Raw genomic sequence first — 14588 nt, 5'->3', positions numbered from 1 at the left:
TTAGATGATCTCATACTATGCAATATATTATGTCATATTTCCCATGTTTTTATGCTTCTGTCTTCATTGTACATAATTTCCTCCTATCAATTCCTTCTTTCAATGTGTCTAATCTTCTATATAACTTCTTGTGTTATCATTTGCATTAACCATAGTTTTCATTTTTAGGACCTCTGCAGGATTCCAAATCTGTCTGCTCTTTTTAACTAGTGGTCTGTGTTTATGTTTTCTGTTCCCTCTTTTAGTCATTTTAATTTTACTTATTTCATAGTCTCTATTATATTGTCCTATTAATCTGAGGTTTTTGAGAGCCTTATTTGGATGTTTGATTTTCTACTGATTCTCATTCATGGCTGGTCTGTATCCCACATGTTTGAAATTTTGGTTTGTGAATACCTGTTGAAAAGGTTGTTTCTGTATGTTCTAGATTGAACGTGGACCCTTCCATAGCCATTGTTTAAAAGTTTCTCCTAGTTCCCTGTGGGTACCGCTGGCCCAGGATCAATCCTTATATTAATGTGTCAGCTTGAGTTCTAGCATTATGTTAAAAGTAAATCCCAAACCCAAGTGTGCATGAGGTATAGACGATGGTTACACATTGTCAAGGGGTACTTTCCTTTCCCACTCAAAGCACAGGCGGTCGAGGATAAGCTTCCTTGTTTTTCTGTCTGGGACACATTTATTTTTCTAGTCTCCCCTTCTGTGGTGGGTATAGTCTTCTGATCATCCCCATTCAAAGAAGGAGTGACGGTCACATGCTCTGCCTCAACCTCCTTCTCTCTTCTCTTCGGGTTTTCCCATTAGCATAAATGCCATTTTTATTACGTGATAGAAAACCATTTCCAGGAGATTTCTGATGTTTAAACTGTCTGTGTTTCTGTTACTAAGGTATTTCTAGGTCACAAAGGTCCTTAAAGAGTATCTATTTTTTTTAATTTTACACCGTTACTTTTATGTATTGTTAATAGAAGAATTACAGGGGAAAAAAAGCTAGTAGAAGGGTAAAGAAAAAGAGGAGGTGCTTAGGATAAAGTGGATATAGAGTAGAACGTCTTCCTTGTCACCCTCATGTGACCTGGGGGTGCCTCAAAGGGACATTAGGGCTTCAGGGTGCACATTTTGCAAACCTCCCCAACAGGATAAATTTATTTTCATAGCCTCTTGACATAAGCTTGGTTCCACAAAAAAACGCAATGGAATTTGAATCAGGTGACCTTGATTGAGGTCCCAACTTTGCTGTTAATTAGCGATATGACCTTGTGCAGACCACTCAACATTCTGGGGACTCAGTTACTCATTTTTAAAAGCAGATACTGTTGGACTAAATGATCTCTGAGCTCCTTTCCTGCTGAAATATTTGAGGATTGTAATGCTCAAGCAAAATCCTCCTAGCATAATAGTCTGGAGATACTGGGAATAAGAATGCCATTACAGAACTAAATTAATTGAACACAATTCTCTACTATTTATACTTTCAGGATTGTTTAGCAATTCACTTATTTTATGTTGCTTGCCCACAAGATATCATATTTTGAAGTTCCTTAAAATATGAGTTTTTGAGTTTAGACTTTGGCTGAGCATTGAGAAATTAAATTCAACCTATAGCCCTACTTGAATGTTTACGACTAAAAATAGCTTCAATGATGAAAAGGAGTTCTGCAAGCCGCCAAACTGAAGTCTAATGTAGGTGTAAAAAGAAAAATTAGTAATGATGCGTTTTGAAAAAATGTTTATAACAGAAATTCCTCATTGATCTTACTCTTCTTACAGCCACCACCACAACTGGTCACAGTATTTAACATCTAAGCAAAAGTCTTCAAAACATAAATTTCTCTTTAGTAACTATGACAACATTCAAAAGCGTTTGAAGAGGGCTTCTTTTTTTCCCCTTTTTTAGGTTTTGGCAGTAATCATTTCTGCTTCTGAAACAAGTTATCTGAATTTATTGCACTGCTCTACATAGAGATTAAGACATACCACAAAGTAGCTCTGTTTCAGCTTATTTAAGATACAGTTCACAGCAGCGGAAAGAGAATTGAAAATGTTGGTGTGATATGGCGTTAAATTGTATTTTACAAGTTTTAACTTAAAGTGTCTGTAACACTTTTATATAATTTTCTTTCCATTACACCTTCAAGCTTCATTTTAATGATCGAATAAAGGATAAAACATATCCTTTGTGAAATGGGTCAGACTTGGACTTGAAGCTGATGACCTAATTGTATAAAAAACTGAAATAGTAACATTATTAATATGGTGAGTTATACTAGGGAAGTCGATTGAGCAAATAAATTTTTTCCCAAAGTTTGGAAGTCATTTCTTACCCTTTGCCTGTGATTTTATTTTCAAATTGAATTTGTGTTTGCATTAGTTATTATAGTATTTTATCCCATACTGGCTTTCTACTTACAAGCAAATCACTTAAGAGGGTGTTGGGCAGCAAAAGAAATGATCGCCCAAATGAAAATGCAACCTATGGGCGAGGAGAAAATATTTACAAGCCATCTATCTCCTAAGGGAGTTAATATCCAAAATATGTAAGGGACTCATGCAACTCTCACAGCTCATACAGAAGGACTCCTACAACTCAGTAGCAAAAAACCCTCAAACAATCCCATTTAAAAGTATTTTTTAAATGTTTAAAATAATCCAGAGGACCTAAATAGACATTTTTTTTCAAAAGAAGACATACAGATGGCCAACACATACATGAAAAAATGCTCCACATCACTAACCACCAGGGAAATGCAAATCAAAACCATGGTAGATATCATCTCACACCTGTTAGAATGGCTGTTCTCAAAAAGACATGAGATACCTAGTGTTGGTGAGGATCTGAAAAAAATGGAAATTCTTGGGCATTCTTGGTGGGTATGTAAATTGATGCAGCCACTGTGGGAAGCATATGGTGGTTCCTCAAAAAATTAAAAATAGGAATTAAAATTAAACTAAAAAAATAAAAATAGAAATATCATATGATCCATCAAATCCCACTTCTGGGAATATATCCAAAGGAAATGAAAACAGGGTCTTGCAGAGCTACCTGCACCCCCCATGTTCATTGCAGAATTATTTACAATAGCCAAGATTTGGAAACCACCCAAGCATCCTTCTATGGATGAGCTATATATATTATTCAGCCATGAGGGAAGGAAATCCTGCCATTTGCAACATCATGGAAGGAGCTTCTGGGCATCATGTTAAGTGGAATAAGTCACACAAATATGTGGGATCTAAAAAAGCTGAATTCCTGGGAATGGAGAGCAGAGCAATGGTTGACAGGGCCTGGGAGCAGGCAAGATGGGAAGATATTGGTCAGAGGGTGCCAAATTCCAGTTATGAGATATATAAGTCTTAGGGTTGTAATGTACAGCAAGGTGTGACTATAGGTAACACTATAGGAAGTCATTAAGAGATCTTAAATGTTCTTCCCACACAAAACAACTGGTAATCATGTGACATGATGAGGTGTCGGCTAATCCTGCAGAGAAACCAGTTCCGCAGTGTGTAAGTGCATCAAACCACGCTGATCACTCGTATACTCACACGGTGTAGGTCAGTTACATCTCACTAAAAATGGGGAAAAAAGTCCTTCTTGCTCACTTAGTTGAGAAAAAAAAAAGATGTCTGCAATTCAGTTAGGTAGTGATTAAGCATTCAAATTTTCACATGTATTAAATAGGAGGGGGAAATGACCCTATACTTACACATAAAAATTTTAAAGAAGCTTTGCGCAGTGGCAGTATCGTAGCCAATGAGGTTTATCCGAGGTGCGATTATTGCTAATTGAAAAAAAAAATTTTTTAGATGGGGGGTAAGGCCTCTTGTCAATCAGAATGTCAGGTTTGCATGTGGTTCGCGGGGTTCTTTGGGGGAATAAGAATAAGTAGATTTCACCTTAAGAGTTTATGCCACACAGGCATAAAGGATAAATGATTTCTCGGGTCAGATTTTTAATCCCAGAGGATATTTAGTCAACAAGCAATAAGCATTTGTCCTTTCAACCCGTTATTATTAGCAATTCATGGGATAAAAAGCACAGTAAATGTAGTAAGGCATTTTGTGGTTTGCTCGTTTTTGTCATAAAAATAAAGGAGATTGAATTAAAAATTTTATAACATTTCTTTCCTACATGTACAAATGAGCAAATAGTAGCTGTTTTACACAATTCTTTGGAATATTCTAATTTTTAAGTAGTTTTTTGAAGGAAAAATAACAGGAAGGCCGGTGTGGCAATCTTTTCAACATGTTCTGAATCACATTATAAAGATAAGCTGCTTTTTTTTCCCCATTAAATTTTCCAGTTTTCAGTAGCAGATATTCCTTACTCAGTGTTTGTTGTTAACTAGTTACATTTAGACACATAGTATTCTTCTGGTGTTCAATGGAAATTAGAATCTTTAAAAATATTAGACAGTAGAAACATACTTGGTCTCTAAGCCAAGGAGATCTCTTACAAATCAGAAATGTCTTACCAGTTTCTTTAAATTTACTCTTTCAGTTGACACCATCTTAAGAGAAATGCCTGCGTGATGAAATTAAATGTTTTCTGCTGTTTTGATGGCATAAATCTGCAGAGAAGCCAGCTCTTCAAGCAGCTCATCTTACATGAATTCTTCGCTGTCGTCACAGAACATAACTTTCCTTTTAGGGACAGAATTTTATAAGGATTTCTCCATGGAATTACAAAAACTGTACTTCATGTGTGTGAATAATGGTTAGAATCTGTCAAACACTACCAAGAAATGTTTTGAACCTAAGTCTTCCATGGGTCCACAGAGAAGTGCTCATTATCCACATGCAGGTTGAATTCTTGGTCTATAAAGTGACCCAGTTGCAGTGCTCAGTGGAGGTAGTCTGCACAGGTAAATGCCTTCATTCGAATGCACCCGAGTCCCTTGCCAGGTTTCCGTCTTCACTGGCATGTGATTATCCAGATTCATGCCCGGGTTCACTCTGTGGAGAGGCATCTAACATAGAGGCTGACTACACAGGTCTGGTCTCATTTTGAAACGTGCTTCCACATACAAACATTGGACCCCACGAAACTGCCATTTTTGTGGGTTAAAAATTTATGTCATGTCCACAAGTTAAGGCACTGTCTTTTACTCTACATTGGTGGAGTTTGAGATGTCTAGCCTGGGAATCTTATTATTGGTGTTGTTTATTTGTTTAATTCTTACTGGTCTTGTATTCATGGAATTCTATTATTTCACACGTTCCTCTCAGGACTCTAGATGCACTTGAAGGGTGAGACTAACACATTCCCATGGAAGATTCTCCATTCGGCAGAATGATGTGACCACTCATTTCCTGTCCTCACATCCTGCTGGTCCCCTTCAGCCCCACCCACTTGCCCTTGGCCCAAGTTTCCAGCAGGAATCTTCTGGATAAGCTCTTGGTATTGCCGAATGGCATCTTGTAGCTGACCAAGCACTCCTGCCTCTGTTTCTGCACATGGAATATAGGGACACCAGTTCATACCTCACAAAGTCAAGAAATGGAATATTGATAGCTCAACATAAATGTTAGATGTAGGCAGTATCCATAGGGAAATGGAAGTGCCCAGTACATAACATGTATTTTAGCTGTTTTAAAAATCATTCTTATTATAGTCTTTTTCCTCTTCTAGCAGAAGGAAAATCAAAGTTTGCAAGACTTAACAATTTACCTAGTATATCACAGATAAATGCAAAACTGGTTTTAGAATCCACGTCTATTCTTCTATCAAAGCCTTGTTTGGGTTACTTTCCCTCTTATGCTCTCCTATAAAACTTAGCATTCTTCACTTTCTATAATAAGGATCTGTGTACTTTTCTGCTTTTTCCAAAGTGAGGGCAACTTGAAAATGGGGAATGTATTTTGTCATTTTTTTAAGTCCAGTACTGAAACAGTGCTTGGGGAATGAGTGGGAGTAAATTTTCCCCACAGTCCTGTCACCGGACACATGAGGGCTTCTGTTTTCCTGAGTTTTGCTTTCTCCCTGGATATAGCTTTTGACAATTCCTAATTAAAATCTCGGCATCTCCCAAAGACCTTGTATGACTGAGGTCCACCTCCCAGCACTGCCCTTGTCTCTTACATTTGGGTTCAAACCTCCCCTCTGGCCAGAGAGCCCGCATTTTCCATGTGCTTGGTGGGGGCCCTGCCAGGAAAGACAAGGGACACAAAGCGGAAAGAAAATGCAGGTACTCTGCCAGGGCAGAGAACTCTGAAAGGGACAGAGGGAAGGGGTCGCCACCGCCACAGGGGTCGCGCCTGAGACGGCGGGGCCCAGCACGCTCCTCTTCTCTGTGTGAGCCGCGGGCCGGTCCTCCGCAGAACCGCAGCAGCATCTCACCGTGTTCAAGATTTGTAGGAGATACGCAGATTCACTTCTGGTTCAGATTAATTTACCAAGTTTTAAAATCGTTGTGTTTCTTTTGGATTAATGTCCTGTAGCTCATTTCAGTTGTTGTATTATGCTTCGGTGGAACCCTTGTTTACTATCGGGTGATGGGCTACGGGTGTTAGGATACTGTGTGTTCATATCCCTCTCTCTCTTACTTCTGCTATAGAAGAAATGCAGGGGCCACACAGATCTTATTATCATCACCATTTACTCAAGAAATGTTTATTGGGTGCCCCCCTTTGGCCAGGTAATGGAGGGACCTACAATCAGAAAATGAATGATATGTTGGGGGTGGGTGGTGGTAGGTGTCATGAAGAAAAGCAAAGCAGGCTAGGTGATGGGGTGGGAAGGAGCAAGAGGCTGTCCCTAGTGCATGTGGGGGGTGAGATGTGGTGAGCTCACATTGGAGAGGTGACCTGGAGAAGGTGGGCAGGGAAGCCACTGGCTGCCTGGAGGAGGAGCATTCTAGGCAGAGAATGGTAAGAGCAAAGGGCCTGGGGAAGAAGCCTTGATGGGACGGAGGAGCATGAGGCTGGAGGGGAATGAGCCGTAGGGCGGTGGCAGACGGTGTCAGAGGGCAGGTGCGGACTGCATCGCAGTGGTGGAGTGCCGTGACCTGCCCGAAAGGAGAACAGAGAGAAAGGGAGGCGGGGGAGCAGGAAGACAGAGTCAAAGGCACAGCAAATAATCCGGCTGGGAGACATGGCAGTGCAGTTCAGAGGGGAAGCAGGAGCGGTGGCTGAGAAGCAGTCCGATGCTGGGTGTGTCCTGCGGGCACAGCTGACAGGGTCGACCGATGGGCTGGAGAGGGGAGCGGGGCCGGCTCCGCGTCCCTGGGCCTGAGCAGCTGGAGGAGGGGAGCTGCTCTTGGCTGAGACGGAGACACCGCGTGAGAAGCAGGTTTTGTGGTGATTCCGGGGGCTGCGACAGAAGAAATGCAATGCATTTTTCATTGTGAGATTTAAACATTTCTAGCTGGCTTTAATTTTGGCATGGAAGCCTTACATTAATCAGCTGATAATTTCTTTTGGAAGACAGATCTTCTCTTTAAAGCAATGAATAAGATTTTTATTCCTCATAACATAAAGGGACCATAAACTGATGCTGGTCATGAGAAAATACAAAATCTCTCCAGTCAGTCCGTGTATACAACTGTCTCGTGGACTTCACCCCCTGGAAGAACAGGGCTGACTCTGTGCTGTGTGAAGCCAGAGAGCATATGGTCAATGTAAACAGTGAACTCGCTATCTGGGACCTTAAAAGTCTGGGCTGAGATTAAATTAATGGGAAGTATTTACTCAGAACCCAAGTACTAACCTGGGGGTGTTTTAGGTCGGGGACTTGAAGGGGGACCTAGATGTCCCTCCAGAGATGTAGGTAGGTCGTGGCTGCGGTGGTATAGGAATATTTTGGTGGTTTTCCTGTGCACGTAATGGGGAGGGCATGTCTGGATGGCTGAGAAACCCCATTCTTCAAATGCACAGAGACGCTTGTTACACACGAAGGCCACTTTTTCTTCTCTGCGTGTGCAAATGAGAATTGTTGAGTTTGGTTTTAACTTTTCATATATTGGTTTGAAATCCACTTTCTTTAAGGACCAAATTGTCTTCTTCGATCCAAACAGTCATAAACTTGAACTGTTTCCTCAGAGGGGTGCAGGGGTGAGTGCCCCAGTGCATGCCCCTCCAGGGGGCAGCCACAGTAGCCAGTCAGGCACCCCCAGGAAGGGCCCACTGCTGCTCATCCGACAAACAGAGGCCTCGATTAGGAAGGACTCTTAGGAATAACAGGCTTTTATAAGGAGGTGAGACTCTCTGACCAGCAGCCTCCACAGAGCAATCTTGTTTCTAAACATAGAAGCAATTTTCTGGCCTCTTGCAGGGAGGGGAGACAATTATCCCCAAAACAAATAAGGCAGTGTCTCTGCACCCCCGGCACTGAGTGAACGCCGTCTGGGCCAGGCCCACAGCCCCGACAGCCGCTCGTCAGCTTGGCCGCAACGGGCTGAGGACCACTCTTGACGGTCCTTGAGCTGTTTAAGTGTCCCTTAAATGATGGATTAGCTAACTGAAACAGAATGTGGGCCCCGCGAGGAGTGCTCCGTGCCCTACACCCATTTGCCTGACAACAAAACCATACTGTCCTCGCTGGAGATGCGATACTTTAATCAGGAATGTTAATGACACTGGGAACTCCAGGATGTAATTCCCAAGTTGTCTCAGGATTCCGATTATGCCCTGAAACTGTCCCTTAGAATTTATCTGGGTGTCAGGGTGGGAATGTGATGGATGAATGGTCTTCTCTCCAATTAAGTTAGAACTCTAGGACCTGGACACGGGCGGGTTTCCACAAATAGCTGCATTGGGCTTTCAGATTGTTGCTCATTAGTGGCCACTTCGGGGCATTCTCTGGGACTCGGTGCCATCTACCTACACCAGCGCGTTTCCCCAGGATGTCAGCCCCGTCCCTCCCCCACGACTGAACTCAGGATCGTGGTCTGTATCTCCTCCCAGCCACAGCGACTTACCCACAGGGATTTAAGGAAAATGCAAGGTCGTTCTCGTCTTAGATTCTTTTATCTTCTTGACCCTTGCCCTTTCCTGTTTTCATCTTGACATCTCTCAACTCTGGATAGCCTCAGTTTTCTTTCTTCTCTGCTTTTGCTCCTGGGCTCCCAGGCAAGTCACAAGGAGTATTTCAGGCATTTTTTTTAGACAACCTCAGGGTCTTAGCCCCACTTCCCCTCAGCTTGGGCCACTGACTGCCCTTCTCCTTGGGTGGGAAGGAGGTCCTGGCACAAGAACTCTCTACTTCTCCTCCTGTGTCCCTGGTCATCCTCTCCCTTTTGTTCATTCTCTTTTCTTGCCTGGCGCATGGCAGAAATTCAATAAGTGCTTGTTGATTGACTATGTAATCACTTCTGGATGCCAGTCCCGCATACAAATGGTAGCACTTGCCCTGCTCCCCTTCCCCTGCATCCTCTGCTCTTCTGGAAAACATGATTAATTTTCTCAGACCTACAGTTTCCTCTTTAAAAAGAGGCTGTCTTTTTTTCCTTATGCTTTCTGTAGGAGGAAACTATATAAAAAGCTGTAAAAGATAAAACAAAATGATGTAAAAACTACTGATGACATTTGACTATGCTTTCTTTCTATCTTTTTACTTATTTAGTAAAATTAAAATCACTCCTGTGTTTGTTTAAGAGCCTCCCTTTCAGGCCTCCAGTTTCCTCGGTTTGCCATGAGGTTTCTCAGCCGAGTCCTTTGGAGCAAGTCAGTTTCTTTAAGATTAAATTCAATCTATGAAACGGGTAATAAGAACCACTCGTGTACTTACATGTTAAGGCAATATTACATGTAGGAATTCAGCACGCAGCAGGCACGGAGTAGCCCCTCGGTGAACATCAATGTTCTTCCTTGTCATTTTCCCTCCTCCTTTTATTTTATTCTTCTTTAAAACTTTATCTTCTTCCGTCACTTTATCTTCACTTTCACCGACCACTCATGTACCATCTGACATATCCAAGAGAATATCCAAGGGAATATATGTAACATAGATTTAAGTTACAAAACTTAGTAGTAATATGAATACTAGTGAATCCGTAATCATCTTAAGAACTACCACGCAAGCAGTATTTCCACCCAGTTTTGTGCTGGACATCTTTAGAGGGCTTATCCTCTCCTTCTGGGGAGTCTTCCGTGGCCACCTGCTCCTGGGCTTCCCGTCTACCCCGTCCAGACTACGGCCCACCTCCTCCTCCCTGACGTGTTTCTTGGGCACCAGGCTGCATAGCACCTCTTGGTTCTCTGAAGCTGCAGCATCGTTCTTTCATAACATAATTTTTTTGCTCTGTAATAGAACTATTGTGTGAGAATATATTCTAGGTTGTGTGAAAGTCTTGGTGGTAGGAATTGCGTCATTTGTTTTTACTTCCTTGAGCATGATATTTATTGATTGAAAAATTAACCTCACGAAAGAATCTATAATATTCTCATGAGAAAGGAAATCGTACTGTGATGCTTCTAAGCTCTCAGAAGATGTCAGGGTCTAACACAAAGGATGCGATAACAGGAAGTGGTTAACTAACAGGACTGAAATCAGAAGTTGAGCTCGCTGCCTCTGAGGAGCCAACTGCAGGATACCTTAAGTCTCCTCGGCTACCATCTTCCCAGGCTTCTGCCCTTATCATTCTGGCCTCCAAATTTCACATACGTTTGCTAAATTTTTACAGGAGTCTCAAATTTCTACTGTTTGAGCCACTCAGAACTTCAAGAATTAGCTATAGAAAACCACCCCAGAGTGTGTTTATAATGTTAAGACAGATGCGCAACTAGAATATGCCTGTCCCCACAAAGCAATATCTTAAGGGACGGGAGAGAAAGCAGGTAACATTTTGAGAGAGAAGAAATTCTGAAAGAACTTTAATTGGCGTATCTCAAAGCAATCAGGATTTGAACACTTTCCAGGGAAGGGTACTACATGAAGAACCTGAATTTCACTTTTAGTCAGGACTGAAGATGGAAAAATGGGATAACAAATAAATTTTGGTAAGTTTAAACCTTGGCCTACTTTACTGGGTCCTTTCTTAGCTCAGAAGTTTAAAAAAAGATAATCATATTGGTTTTGTCATCTTCAAGTTCTATATAATTCAGATAATGCTTTTAGAGATCTAAGAGCTTGAGAATTATGTTATATAAATAATAGCATTTTCAATAGAGAAAATGAAGTCTTGCATAATTTAGAATTTTTTGGTCTATTTTCTATTTTTTTTTACATAGAAGTTTCACTTAGGCACTTCCTGGCCCCAGTGGAGTGACTATTGCTGGATCCGCCCACTTCCTGCAAATGGGACAAACCTTTCCAGGCCTTGGACAACGAGGAGTGATTCCAAAGTTGTGATGTGAGCCTCATGATCCTCAGTTTCTTTCCAGGAACAATTTCCAAGTATGGTGTGGAGAGCTGGGGTCTGGGAGGAGCTCGCAGCAGACCCTCTGAGTTCAGAAGACAGAGTAGGTTTCGGGGTGGATGAAGTGGCTACGATCTGTGCTGTGTGGCTCTGCAGAGAAGGAAGCTATGGAGAGGGGACTAAAGGGACATATGCCAGGGCTCTCTGCAAATCCGTGGCCAAGAGCTGAGCTTATAAGTATATTGCCTTAACATATAAGTATATTCATCCCATAAGGCCAGAAAAACTCAGGGGCAGGCAGATCATCTGGGGTTTAATACAGAGTAGCTACCAGAGGCTGGAAGGAGAAGGGAGAGACTACGGAGGCAGTAATTCTGTGGGAAGGTCAATGCCAGAGGACATCAGAGCTACAGCCATGACAGCATGGAAACAGCTTTTTAGTATCACATTAACAATAAGTAATTATATATTAAATACATTAAAAAATATCAGTTATAATAAACTATATAGACATTAGTTATATATTCACATAATTGATATCATGTTAATACTAATTACTATTTCCTCAACACCCTGGCATCTAATATAAGAAAGAGCACATGTTAGAAGTCAAGATTATGACCCAGAAGAAGGTCTTCTCTATACCTCCCCAGAAAAAGCCTAAAACAAACTCCAACAAAAACCACAGAGAGGGAGAGTTTGGAGGTTGAGTCCCACCAGATCAGGATAACTTGGGAAATACTTGAGTTGTCCCACGGCTCTGTACGGACAAAATGACAAAACAAAGACAACAGAAATTGATAAGTGAGAAATTGAACTACATGCTGAAACAAGTGTCTGAATTCTTCAGAGGAATAGAGCCCATAATCTCTTTAATATGCTAATCACAACATGAAACCTAAAGGAAACAAGAAAATGTGGTTCATAGACAGAATAAAAAGAAGGAAATGGTATAGAGTTGTCAAGGAAGAATTAATACTACTAGCCTTATGCAAACTCTTTCAGAAGATGGAAAAGGAGGAAACATTTCCAGTTCATCCCATAAGGCCAGAAAAACCCTGATAACAAACCACATAGACTTTTTTTTTTAAAAGGACATTACAGGCCACTATAGCTCATAAACAGACACAAAAACCTACTAAATATTATCAAGTTAGTCAAGCAAATAGGTTTTTCTCCTCCAGGAGTGTAAGACTGGTTCAACACTCGAAAATCAGTAAGTGTAAATCCTCACAAAGAAGAAAAATCACACGATTGTCTTAAAAATGCAGAAAATTCATTTGACAAAATTCAACAGTTATTCATCATAAACTCTCCAGAAAAACTAGAAGAAGAAGACAACTTTCACAATCTGATAAAAAGGCACCCATAAAAACCTATTATGAATTTCACCCCCAATCGTGGAAGATTGAACAGTTTCTCCCTAAATTCAGAGCAGGCTGTGTGCTCACTCCCACACGGTCTATTCCATGGTGCATCAGAGGACCAGGAGCTCAGAGGAGGCCGTGGTCCCTGAGCAGTGAGGTACGTGAGGACGGTTGTATCTCAAAACTATGAAGGATTCACAGACGGGGAGGAAGCAGGAACCATTTGAGCAAAGGTTTAGAGGCAGAAATAAACCTAGAATAATGGCAATACGTTGGAATCACAAGTTAAGTCCAGGTAAAAATGTAACTTCTTGTTTTTATAATCTGAATCACATTTTCTTTCTGGGCTCTGTCTTAGTTTTCTATGTTACAAATTACCACAAACTTAGCAGCTTAAAACCACAGGCACCTACCAGCTCACAGCTGCTGTGGGTCAGGAGTCTGAGCACAGGCAGAGGGGTCACCTACAGGACTACAGACAAGGAGGATGCTGAGGCTGGTTTCTCATCTGGAGGCCTACCTGGAGGAGAGTCCACTTCGAAGCTCACTCCAGTGTTGGCGAAATTTAATTTTCTGTGGCTAGAGGATTCATGACATTTTGGTTCTTCAAAAGGCGACAGTGGAGAGAAAGAGATACTGAGAGAGCATCAGCCAGCAAGAGAGGGTCATTTAATGTGACACAGTCACAGGTGGGGCGTCACTTCACCTTTGCCGTATGCTCTTGGTTGTAAGCAAGTCATGGGTGCTGCCCGTGCTTGGGCAGAGGGGATGAGCGCCAGGGGGCAGGTGTCACGAGAGGCCACCTGTCCATCACAAGCCTCTATTGCTTCTCATCAGTAGAAATCATAAATACAGAGGCTTCAGGTACGTTAATCCCTGCTGGTTCAAAACAGTCTCTGTGGGTGAACATCTTCAGTTGAATTTTGTTATCTTTTCACAGCCACTTATCAGAGCTTTGTCCCCTTCGCAGAGTCTATCCCAATCCTTCCTCTTGGTTTTATTACTAACATAACTGGACTTATGTTGGAATAACCCAGAACTGACCCAGAAGGGGAGAGAAGAGAGGCCGGGGTGAGGTGGACAAAGCACTGCCTGTGAGGTCAGATGTCAGCCAGATGGCAAAGCAGAGCCAAGCAGTTCTTTAGACAGACCTGCATTTCAGCTTGGGATGGCATCACAGAGCTTCCTGGGCTGCCTTAAGGAAACACCGCATGGCCCAGACAACAGGAATTTATTTCTCACAGTTCTAGGGGCTAAGAAGCCCAAGTCAAGGTGCTGGCCAATTTAGTTCCCTGTTGATGGCTTGCAAATGACCATTTTTTTCACTCTGTTCTCTCATGGTGGAGATTGAGACAGAGAAAGAGACAAAGCTCTCTGGAGTCCGTTCTTACAAGGGCGCTGATCCCACCGTGAGGGCCCCACCCTCATGACCTCATCTGACTCTGATTGTTTCTCAAGGGTCCAGTCTCCAAATGTTGTCACACTGGCAACTGGGGTTTTGATATGTGGATTTTGTGTAGGGGGTGTGTAGTTAAGTCCACAGCAGCTACTGATGGCAGTCGGTTCCTCCAGTGCAGATGACGTACGATTTGCCACATTAGATATTCCTGGAGAAACTAGATGCCCGCCACCCCAACACCTCACCCTGTGGCTCCTGTGGTAGAGGATCTTACGGGGGCACCACAGTCTATGCTGGTGGGATCACTGGAGGTAGAGATGGGGGTGTTTATTCCTCCTACTGTTTCCCGTGGGTCTCTCTAGGCTCACAAGGAACCTAGGCATCACCATCATGGCAGATAGGACACTTCGGGAAATCAAGCGGGTCCGTATCCTCTCCCACCCCCCTGTGCCACGTGCCTGTTCTCTCAAATCTTTCTCCCACATCGGGTAGTGCTGGACAAACTTAACAAAAGATGTAAGACCC

The 14588-nt window shown here is 42.3% G+C and overlaps 1 pseudogene; it reads left to right on the top strand.

The window, feature by feature from the left end:
• Positions 1–3725: 3725 nt before the first annotated feature.
• LOC118968483 (U4 spliceosomal RNA) lies at positions 3726–3805 on the top strand (annotated as a pseudogene).
• The last annotated feature ends 10783 nt before the right edge of the window (positions 3806–14588 follow it).

The sequence above is a fragment of the Manis javanica genome, chromosome 3, assembly GCF_040802235.1.
Source record: "Manis javanica isolate MJ-LG chromosome 3, MJ_LKY, whole genome shotgun sequence".
NCBI classification, from domain to species: Eukaryota; Metazoa; Chordata; class Mammalia; order Pholidota; family Manidae; genus Manis; species Manis javanica.
This window is presented reverse-complemented; position numbering and strand designations above follow the sequence as displayed.